Here is a 10,438-nt window from a genome sequence, read left to right as displayed (position 1 = left end):
TGCCTGCTTCCACCACGTCTTTCCTCCAGAGGCTTGTGGATAGTCAAGAGCGCCAAATTTAGCTCTTGATTCAGCATGGTCGGCAGATCGATCGGGTGGAGAACTGTGTGGTATGGTTGTTGGAGAGTGAGGCCGAGATGTTTCGCATCATAGGTCAACAGCCTCGAGACTCGCCATCGCCACAAGTTTATCCGGATGATGCCCCGTCAAGCACGCAAGCCGATATGTCAGCCACGCAGGTAGGGATGTCAAACACACCTAAGGGCACCTCAGGTCATGATGAGGATATTGACGCTACTGATAGCGACATGTCATTGTAGTACTTTTTCGTATTTGCTTTAGTTGTATCTTTTGGTTATTATTGTACAACACGCCCACAAGTGCGGAATCCAAGTGGGTATGCAACCAAGCCAAAGAACACAAAAATACAAGACAAAGATTCAAACTTTAAAGCTCACTTGTATATTCAGTAGAGTTTAGATACAAAGATAATACATGAAAGTTCTCTCCAAAACTCAACTGTGTGCTCTGTATGTTCTTCTATGTTCTGTGTCTGTATTTATAGGCCCAACAACCAGTAACCCTACGAAGAATGGTTACTGGGCTCAGGAACATTCATCAGGCCCACGAAGAATGGAATCTTCGTGGACCATTCTAACGAACCCTTCATCACCATGAAGAGTCAATGTTCGTGGTGAACAATCATTGACAATAAAATCACTATTCTTCATCATGAACACTCATAAGTCTTCGTAGACTTCATGCAAGGATTTAAAGATATACACGTGACATTATCATGATGATGTCATGTGATGTTAGCTCGCGGGGCTTCGTGCTTCGTGAGTCAATCTCTGGTGCGCACGACGGAGGAATGTCGCGACATCGGTCTTGAACTGAACCTAACCGAGTCAAACCGAAACGAACAGAGCCACATCCACACAAAACTGTATCAACAAGTTCGGATTATCCGTTTAAAAATCCGAATCCGAAATTTCGGATATCCAAAAATTTGATATCCGATATCCGAAATTTCGGATTCGGGTACATTCACTAACCGAAATTTTCGAATATCCGATTTTCGAATTTTCGAAAAGCGGATTATCCAATCTTGAACACCCTTAATTTTTTTGTCAAATTGCCTGAGACGTTAAGTTAGTACAAAATAGAAGAAATTAATAGTGGACTACAATGAAAGAATTTTGCCAATAATATATCTTATTAGTACAAAATAGAAGAAATTAATAGTGGACTACAATGAAAGAATTTTGCCAATAATATATCTTATTTAATACCTTTCTTAAAAGATCTCCATGTATTTTTTTTGTTCAGCTTTTAATGAAGAAAACCATTTAGTGCTATTTTTGGTGTCAAATTGCTTGAGATGTTAAGTTAGTACAAAAATGAAGAAATTAGTAGTGGACTACAATGAAACAATTTTGCATATAATATATCTTATTTTATGCTTGGAAAGAACATGAATAGAAATGAAATAAATGCCGTAATAAATTTTAAATCTATTTATATTTTAATGTATAAGCTAAAGATTATATTACTATGTAATAAGGGTGGTTATGAATCGGATTTTGATTCGGGTCGGCATTCATGTATTGGATCTTGTGAAAACATTTTGTGGATTTTCGGGTTACCGTGTTATGTACCATATAAGGTTTCACTATTCTTTAAATTGTCCTAAAAGCTCCCCATTTATCAAAACTCTAGGGTGCACTTAAGACGAAAAACTCTGATAAGTGGATCGAGGGATTAGTGTTTCTATCTAATCCTAATATTATGTTTGGGAAAATTTTGTGTGAGTTGAGTGAATCCAAGAAGTTACTTTCAGATTAGATTTTTATCAAAACCCTAGATTTAAGTTTTGGGGAAATATCATTTTAAGCAGATCGGGGATAATCAAGAAGGTTCGCGTCGTTCATTGTTTGCTAATCATCAAGAATATTGTTTCATGGGGTTAATTTCTTTCTCGGTAAGATCAACCATCATAGATCTGAAAATTATGTTTCATTTGGTAATTGATTTATAATAAATAGTCTTGATTACAATGTATGTTGGTAGCATATTGGTGTTACAAAGGAACTAATCCACAAATTATAAGTGGCCATCACCGTCGTCACCACCACCACTCTATTCCCATCTCTCTCAAAATCTATATATTTCCCATCTATCTTTCTTGATTTATATCTCCTCTTTCGTCTTTCCTTTTTCCAACCACCTAAGTAGTCGGCTTTAAAATTCACCCCTAACCCAGATCTAAAGCAACGGATCTTATAATCTGATCTAAGCACGCCCAGCACAGCTACACTGCTCACCAAACCAGATCTGGTCTTACATTATCCTCCTTTCTCGTTTTTCATCACTACCACCGCTCACCAACCAAGATTTGATTTGAGCACCCCCAACACCACTGCACCCAAACTCATATCCCCATCAAGGCATACATCGATTTTGGGGTTTCAAAAGCAAAAATATCATTAATTTCACCTTTAAACGCCTGAAAAATAAATTGTATTTGATTGACAGTCAGCAAGCGTAGGAAAAGTTCGAGTTGTGATGGTGGGGCGAGTTCAGGCGTCGTCGGCCAACAAATGATGGTGATATAAGGGAGGGTTATCTTGAGAACACTAAATATTGCAAGAACGAATAAAAAAACCAATCAAAAGCAATTTTTAATACAAACCTCATTGTAATTAAAATACAACATCAAAAAAAAGAATTTACAACATCAAATAATTCATTTCTCCTCTCAAAATCAATTTTATTTGAATTTTTACACATGCGTAAATTTTCTTTATCTATGAATTCACGTACATTTAAACGTATAAATGAAATTTATAACATTGTATACGAATATTAATGAATAATAATGATAATTGTAAAAAGAAATTTTGAATTTGAATTGTTTTTGACAAAGTTCTCGCGGTTTTTTGATTAGTTCTCACGGTTCTCGGGATACTTAGCGTTCTCATTTAAACCATCCGCTATATATATAGGGGAGGTTTCAAGCGAAAACTCCTTTTTATTGTAAAAACTTGAAAACTAGCTAAAAAAAACCTAAAAAACATACCAGATTTTTTTTACAATTTTTTTATAAATTTTCGCTACTTTTTATATATATATAAAACTTTTTTTTAAATTATACTGCACATGTGCATTACACACATAATGCACATGTGCAGTACAATTTGTTTTTTGAAAAAAAAATTATATATAAAAAGTATCGAAAATTTGTAAAAAAAATTAATATGTTTTTTAGGCTTTTTAGTTAGTTTTCAGGTTTTCAGGCTTTATATATATCTAGAAAAAGTATATCGTACATTACATTACGGCTTAACGTACTTCACGTACAACAACGTGTGTGATTTGTTCTATAACATGCGTGATTAATGTTTTCAATATGCGTGATTATTGTGTTTCAACATGCGTGATTTTGGATTTTTGAGTTATAACAAGCGTGATTATAAAATGAACGTGCGTAATTACCTGTCATACATGATGTACGTTAAGCCGTAATGTACGTTAAGTCGTAATGTACGTTAAGCCGTAATGTACGTTAACCTTCCTCTCTCTCTCTCTCTATATATATATATATATATATATATATATATGTATATAGGGTGAGGATCTGTTAGTAACTAGCATTTAGGTAGAGAACCCGAGAACTAGTGTGAACACAAAAAAAAACTACCTAAAAAAGCCTAAAAACACACAAATATTTTTTTTCATTAAAAATTAATAATAAAAAGTCATGGTGATTTTAATAGAAAAATAAAAAAAAAATTAGCATTTAGTTTTGTAATTTAGCTTTAAGGTTTGGTGTTAAGCATTTAGTTTTGTTGAGGAGTGGGTGGGGCTTTAGGTTTTTGGGGGATGGGGTGAGGTTAGGTTTTTATTGGCGAAGGGGGGTGTGTGTGTGTGAGGGGGGGGGGGGGAGGGGGGTGTTAGGTTTTAGATGTTTGGGAAGTTTTTTTTTTTTTTTTTTTTTTAACGGGAGGGGTGGGGGGGGGGTCATTGTTTTGCTTTTATTTATTTATTTATTTATTTATTTGGATTTATTTTGATTGTGTTCACGCTAGTTTTCAATTCTTTTTCTTTAAGCTAGTTTTCGCATGAACCCTACCCTATTTTATATATAAAGGGTGGGATGAGAGAGGACAAAGAAATATAACATAACATAACATAACATAACATAAGATAACATAACATAACATAACATAACATAACATAACATAACATAACATAACATAACATAACATAACATAACATAATATAATATAATATATGAGTCTTTTTTAAAGTAGCGATAACACCCTCACATTTTAGGCACGTGGGGGGCTTACAAGTTAAATTTAGTTAAATTTTAATAATTGTTGGTGTTAGAATCAAAGGGTGTTACGAAAAATAAAGTGTTGTTGGTGTTAGTACCAAAGGGTGTTACAAAAAAAATAAATTGTAAAACCCAAACCTCTTACTTGAAACTCTTAGTATCTTTTTAAATCTTTGTAATAATTAGTAACATATAATACATATTAAAAAAATTGATTGGTTGAAAGGAGTTGACATGGTTTACACAATTCAAGTGAGTTTTAAAACTAACAATTCCCTATATACACAAGGAACGGGAAAGGATAAAATGGAAATCAACTTGAGTTTAGAAAACCCATGAAAACCCTATCAAACAATATTTCTATTATTTATGTAATATGTGTTATTATATGTATTCTTAAAAAAATGTACGCACTTGTCACACATGCTTAAAAATAATGTTGTTTTGTGTTACACATCTAGCTATAAGAGGGAGTGTTACATATGTGTAACAAATGCCCACAATATACATATATATATATATATATATATGTATATACATTGTAATAACCATAGCAACATGTATTAGGCATGGTAAAAAAAATTAGTTGTTACGCTGGAACTTCTTTACTCAAGTGAGTTTTTAGCGTATATAAGGAGGAGAATATAGTAATTTAACATATTTTTATCATAGTAATCACAAGTTTTAAAGCATATGGTATATATAGTTTTTAAAGCTAAATCTTTCAAGCATATGCAACCTCCCCTCACCACCACCCACCCACCCACCCACACAATTTTTAAACGCCAATAGCTTTTCCATATGTTAATTTTTCTTTTTAAATTACATAATAATAACCAACATTTTATTCTCGTTAATTTGAGTATGGTATTATTATAATTTTTATATTGTCAAATCATAACATGCTACGTAATTATATATCATTATAACGTGATTATGCGCTTTACCAGTATCTTGTGTTAGTTTAGTGTGTTTCCTTTCAACTCGTGTGAGCACCCCGCTAGTCTGTGTGTATATACATATATACACGTGTGTGTGTGGGTGGGTAGGTGTATGTTTGTGGGTGTGTGTGTGTTCCTGTGATATATCTTTGAGCCAGGATTCTTGTTAAATAGTTGTGAGCAAATATGTATTTTCAACAAATTAGAGCCATAAACCAAAATGCTTGTTCGTGACTGTTCATTTGAATTTATCTATCTCATTTGTTATAATTGATCCTAAATCTTTGAGCCAGGATTCTTGTTAAATAGTTGTGAGCAAAAAACTAAGTTTACCCTACGAATTAGAGCCGTAAACCAAACAGACACTTGTTCGTGTTCATTGATTCGAGTTTATCTGTTTATATATGTTCATTTGTGAAACTGACCCTAAATCGAATGAACACACAACAAAAGATGAAGAGGCAAATTTTTTGCTTACAAAGTTTAACTCCAATACCTGGTCTCTTATTTCATGTTTACAAAATATATTACTACCTTGCCTTTATATAGATCTGATCAATGCTAAATACACATATATAAGCATGCAAAATTATGGATCTTTCTAAATGTGCAGGTTCTAGTTTAAATTTACGATCATTAAACTTCCAGCGAGGAATCAATATGAGAAGAATTTCCGTCAGGAAGTGTTCTTGGGAAAGATTCTTAGACAGCAAACATGGGATACTTGATCCTAATGATACAATCTCCAGAATGCCGGAAACTGTACTTCACCGAATCATTTCTTTCCTTCCGTCTTCTGATAAACAACATGTTCGCTTTTTATCAAGAAAGTGGAGACGACTGACTGCACAAAACCAAAATCGCCTCTCCCTAACTGGCCGCAGATTAAGTGAACTGGAATTGTCAAAGATCATGAGTGATGACTTTCCTTCTGTTGAATCTCTTACTCTAACTAAATGTTTAGGAATTAAAAATATGAAACTCGCAAGTTTCAAATTAAAAACCGTAAACTTGGATTACTGTCGAAGCTTAAAGACTTTAGACCTCAACACACCATTTCTTGAAAGTTTCCATTTTCATGGAACTTGTGTCAGGCCATGCCGAATCGATTTTGGAATTTGCAACAAATTAAGGATTCTGAAATTGGCTGGGGTTGCTCTATACAATACGGACTGCAATATATCTTTTCCGCTTCTTCAGGTTCTGAGTCTTAGTAGCTGTGATATGAGTGGATGTATTAACATCTCAAGTAATTCTCTTAAGAGTTTATATTTGTTGAGATTAAAGAATCCGGGGGATATCACCATCGACGCCCCAAGCCTACATTTTTTTGAGTACCGTGGCAATACCGTCATCCCCTTTTTAAACTTGCATTTCCCCAATCTTGACTGGGCTAGGATTGAGCTAAAACCTAGCCGGTACGAAAAGCGTAACGAAGAGTGGTTCAACGGATTAATTAATATGCTTAAATGTCTGAAGAGTGCCGAACGGTTAATGATTCATACTAATTCAGACAAGGTATGGTTGGAAACACCTGCTCCTCCTGTTCATGATTTTGTATGTTCATGTTACATCTGTTTTATACATCTTACGGTTTACACATTCGTTTTCATGATACAATGCAGAATATCATAGTTCCAAAAGGAGTTAGAGAAACACTTGTTCCTCCATTTGGTGGAAACCTTGATATAGATGTAAAGACAAGTTCCAGATCAAGCAATGTTGTTGATCTTTCTGACTCAATGCTTTGGATTTCTCCTAGGGTTCGCAGGCTCTACTTTAAATCGTTCAACTGGGAGTTTGTTATGCAGGTTTGCTACTTTTATAGTCTATAAAATAACTAGTATTTATCAGGGAGTTTATAGTCTCTAGAGGTTTGTAAATTGTAATCTTCTTTCTCTTTGTTTTATTCTTGTGACACAGCTGGATCATCAGGATTTATTACCGGGCACACATGACAACTCATGCAGTTTCTGCAGCTCGTATACTTCAAGATGTTGGCGTCATTCAGTGACACATTATTCATTAGGCCATTCTATGGATTTGAACTATGAGGAAATGGTGTCATATCTCATGGAAAATCTGGAGAAGGTTGGACGCGATGCTATGCAGACAGGGCGGATTCTTATTAAGTATATAGCGTCGTTAAAGAGGGTTTGAATGATTTCAAAATAAAATATGATCTCAACTTGAAGTATTTATTGTAGGTTTTTTCTTTTGTGATTGCCTGGTTATCTCTATATATAGTGGTAGATACTTTCATATTCAAATATAACATTTTGTTGGTGATCACAAAATTTCAATTGGATAATCCAAAGAGAAATACAAGAACGAAGTAGACCAAACTTCGTCTTTATATAGGACAAGGGTGGCCCGACGTCCATTTTGAAAGCCCTAAGCGAAACAAAAAATTGAGGCACTGCCCACATGTCATGGTTAAAAACCCTCATCCTGGTTTGAGACCGACAATAATTTGGGGGAGTTATTAGCAAATTATATCTAATTGGCATAAATCTAAAATAGTTAACTGTCAATTAATATGTATGAGACATATGAATATATATCATGAAGACTAAGAGTAAAAAAACAGCCATATCCAGTAAATCCCACAAATAGAAAACAAATAATAAAGCGCTAGAAGGAGGGCTTGAACCTCCGACCTTGTGGTTAACAGCCACACGCTCTAACCAACTGAGCTATTCCAGCTTCTTGTCATTCAGACTGAGAGCATCAAATATTAATTGATCAACAAAAGTAGAAAACAATAACAAACCATGGTTAACCTTCCATGAACATTTGGTCTTCCATTCCATTGATTTTATGGTTCTACCCTAATTATTAGACCAAATCTGTGACTCCTCTCCGCTGAACCTTTGCAGCCAAAAGTTTGCAAGACCCTTGGATGTTGGAATGTTGGATCCAGATCAACTAGGCCAAGCCCAATACACATAATACATTTAATTTAATTCTCTTATTTTAAATGGGGGGCCTTTTTTGGAGGTCTTAGGGCCCTTGCTTGACCCAAACTAACTAAAGGGTCGGCTCTAATATACGGACGAACCAACACAATGTTTGAATTGGTGGTTGCTAGTTAAGAGTTACAATTATCAACATTTGAACAATTATATCAGTGGAAATCCATATCACTAGTAACTTAGTTACCACTGACAGCTCAGTTCGATATTTCCCGATAACAGCCTTACTGCCACTCATAGTTGGTTGTTGTTAACACGAATGAACCAAATTGCCATTGGCAAGTGCCAGTGATAATTAATTACAACTGATGATTAGTTTCTTTGCACTTTCTTATCAATTATGCAAATCCAAAACAACTTCCGGTGGCATTTTAATAAGGTAACAAAAAACTTTTCCTTCATGGGCGGGCAACGAGACCCCCACTCACCCACGCCTTGGGTGTTGCCCACCAATCCCAAAGGGTGCAACTTCTTGAACTAAATGTGGTAATTCTGACCCGGCCATTTACTTGGTACTCACAAAAATTCAACTGAATATGTTAATTCTATACTGAAACTTGTACCAGAAGTGTAGACCAAAGATCGTCTTTATATAGATTACAGGAAGTAATTTTGATGCCTAGCTCCTTGCTAGGGATTTTAATAAATATTTCCGTCGACCGTTCAAAAAAAAAATATAGATTACAGGAACCCACACAATTTTTCAGTTGGTTGTTTCCAGTTAACGATTATAATTACCTACATCTGAACAATTATATAAGTGGAAATCCACATCATTGGTAACTTAGTTACCACTGAACAACTTAGTTCCCGATTAATGTTCATTTGCCACTAATGAAACAAATTACTATTGGCAGGTAGTACATTGTCACTGATAATCAGTTACAACTAATGATCAGTTTCCTTGCAATTTCTTATCAATCACATACGAAGCAACTTCCGGTGGCATTTTAATCAGGTAACAAAAAACTTTTCCTTCATGGGCGGGCAAAAAGCAACTTCAATGGCTAAGGCTTTTCCCTTTGGACCCTACCGCCTTGGGTGTTGTCACTACTGTTGCCCACGAACCCTAAGGGACACAGCGTCTTTATCCACTATTAGAACATATATGAACATCTGAACTAGATGTGGTAATTCTACTGACTATTTATTTGGATGTGTTGATTTTAGTTATGAATTCGTTTGCATGTTTAAGGGGTAAAATAAAAATAACGGATTTTTAAAACATGTGGAAAATCCCCAATTTTGTTTAGTAGTTGTCTCGCGGTTTCACATTTCTTTCTCATTGCGACCATTGGTATTGGCTATGATTCAACCCTAAGCCATGTAATAACTAGTTTAATACCCGTCCGTTGGACGGCTTACGCTAACAACGTAATAAACAAAGATAATGTATATTGAGGGTGTTCGGGAACGTTTCTTTTTTTCTTCTTTTCCATATCCTTTTTTGAATATGTTGCAACCATCTAACTTTTCATTTTCTTCTTTTCAAACCACTAAAACTCATTGTATTAATTGTAACGTAAAGATCCTCCTAAGACTATGGGGTGTGGGGCGGGGGTTGGGGCGGGGGTTGAGTACAAACGCCCAAGTCACCACCACGGGTGGGCTTGGATTTCGGCGTGGCCCCTTGGGCGGGCCTAGCGGTCTTCCGTGGCCGGCTCTCATTGGCTGGGTTGGCTAGGCTATAGGTGGCTAGGCTTTTTTTTTTTTTTTAATTTTGTGTGTATTTTTATAATAATTGAAAAAAAATTTATAACACGTGGCCAACCCACGCGGGCTAGCCACGCCCCGCCATATCGACCCAACATGCAACTGACCAGCGGTGCCCCTCGAAGTCCACGTGTCAACCCATGCCCCAAATCCACGCCCCACCATACCCCACAGTCTAAACTTAAATAGTTTTAATAAATTAATTCCAATCCCACTTATTTTAGTAATATTATACCAACTTAAATTTTTTATAACCTTAGTAAAAGTAAGAGGAGGTTTAAAGAAATGAAAAAGTAAGTTACAGGAGGTTTAAAGAAATGAATGGTAGTAAAAGTAAGTTAAGAGGAGGTTAAAAGAAATGAACGGACAAGATTGAAGTATTATATATATATTTTTTCTTTTGGTTTTTTTATGTAATTATTAATGTGTACACTTTTAAAGTTCCAGGTCCTTTGATTTTCTCAAGGTGG

The 10,438-nt window shown here is 35.2% G+C and overlaps 1 non-coding gene across 1 annotated transcript; it reads right to left on the bottom strand.

The window, feature by feature from the left end:
- Positions 1 to 7,912: 7,912 nt before the first annotated feature.
- Positions 7,913 to 7,986, bottom strand: TRNAN-GUU. The gene has a single exon. It is a non-coding gene; the product is annotated as a tRNA-Asn (tRNA).
- Between the last annotated feature and the right edge of the window lie 2,452 nt (positions 7,987 to 10,438).

This window comes from Helianthus annuus, chromosome 9 (assembly GCF_002127325.2).
Source record: "Helianthus annuus cultivar XRQ/B chromosome 9, HanXRQr2.0-SUNRISE, whole genome shotgun sequence".
NCBI classification, from domain to species: domain Eukaryota; kingdom Viridiplantae; phylum Streptophyta; class Magnoliopsida; order Asterales; family Asteraceae; genus Helianthus; species Helianthus annuus.
This window is presented reverse-complemented; position numbering and strand designations above follow the sequence as displayed.